The sequence below is a fragment of the Dermochelys coriacea genome, chromosome 7 (assembly GCF_009764565.3).
Source record: "Dermochelys coriacea isolate rDerCor1 chromosome 7, rDerCor1.pri.v4, whole genome shotgun sequence".
Classification (NCBI taxonomy): Eukaryota; Metazoa; Chordata; order Testudines; family Dermochelyidae; genus Dermochelys; species Dermochelys coriacea.
Window position 1 is genome coordinate 101,124,455 of NC_050074.1, and position 1,827 is coordinate 101,126,281.

A 1,827-nucleotide genomic window follows, 5' to 3' on the forward strand; every position below is an offset into this window, starting at 1 on the left:
TGATCCGCCTGAGATTTCAAAAGTTAAAAACATTAAATACAAGTTAAGCGTCAAATGAGCAGAACGCGTGCACCCATTACACTCTGCACTCTTCCACACTCCCACTTCCTACACAGAGCTAGGTTTCTAATCTGGCAACTATCTTTTCTGTCACACTGTGTGCATTACACTGACGGAGGGACAATTTGCCCCTCTTTAAATGTGACTTTGATTATTTTATTCAGACTATAGACTACGGTATGGGCGCTTTTGAGTATGCTTGCCCTCCATGCTAAACATAAATCTAGATTTTAAGAATATCACACACAAGCTACTCCTCGCCTCACATCAATCTGGAAAACTCAGATTTTGTGGGAGGTTGCTTCTTGACAATACGTACCCTACAAGCAAACTCGGTTATTATGGTACAAATACAGAGACATCCTATGTGAGTTTCTTATTGCATGTAGCTTGCAGCCAGCAGTATAGTGACAACAAAGATAAAGTTGGTGAATGATAAAGACCGTATTTTCCACGCTTTGGGTGCAGGACCAGATGATCTAGAAAATGAGCTGAAATAGATTCAGCCTCAGAGCCTGTTGTGAAGAGCAGCTGATTCCCCTATTTCTGGCCAGATGGCTTCTGAACACAGATTTGCATTCATTTTCGCTTAATATCGTCCAAAATAGTGGGGCAGCTGCATTTGTTGTCAAAAAGGTTTAAAACTCTCTTTCTTTCTGGGGCAGGATCGTTACCTTATGTGACGGGCTTATGGAACTTTTTTTTCTCTCTCTCTCTCTTTAGTCAACAGTATCAGATTTAAAAGGATTTGTTTTAAAACCTTCTAATTTGGTAATCAGATTTAAATCGCCTTGGCGCGTGTAATCTGAATTAAAGATACTGTAAATGATTTTAAGCATTATGCTTTCGTTAGCACAGGAAAGAAACAACTCCAGCATTGGTTTGTATATTTTAGAAAACATGTTACAATTAAAGCATTGTTCAGTATTTTAAACTTATTTTTAAGATAATGTATTTTGAATACTATGAGACCAGAAGCCTTAATTCATTCAGTGCACTGCACAAATCCAAAGCCTCTAAACACACACATGCAAACAAATACCATTTTTTAAACCAGAGCTCTATATTGTTTTGAAACTTTAGTTTGCTTGTCATACCACGGTAAAAGTGTTACATTTTACAATCTCTTCTACTGTAACTGAAAAGCTCTGAGTTTATTATGAATACAGGAATTTTCTTTTAATTTATCATGAATAGTTTCCATACACTTTGATTTAAGGTTATTAACATTCTATAGACAGTGGCATCTTTAATATGTGGCGATCGCTTCTAAAGACTAATCTCATTACCCTCAAATAGTCATAAAATATGATTTTATTATACTTACGTATTTAATTAGACGGCCAGCAATGTAATGGATTTTGAGATCGGGTAGAGCAACAGCTTTGATAATTCACTTATCTTTGGCAATAGTCATTAACCCCCAACACCAGCAAAATAGATTGCTTTCTAACACATCTTTTTTTCTCACCCCTTGGAGGAGGGATCGGGGGTCTCCTGATAACACAAATCGGACTTCGATTTTCACCCATTAATTAAAATATTAACGTACATACCCTGCCAATTCACAAAAAGGGAAGTCCTAACCTATGCAAGGAGGAAAGAGCTGATCATTCAATACAGTTGTTGTGCTCAAGTCTTTTTCTTTTTTCTTTTTTTTTTTTAAATCAAAGAGGGGGTGGAGTGTGGGGTCTGATTTGGCTCTGTAGGAAAGTGTCCAGGACATCCTTTGTCCATCCCCAGGGTCTTTTCTCGTATACAAGTAAA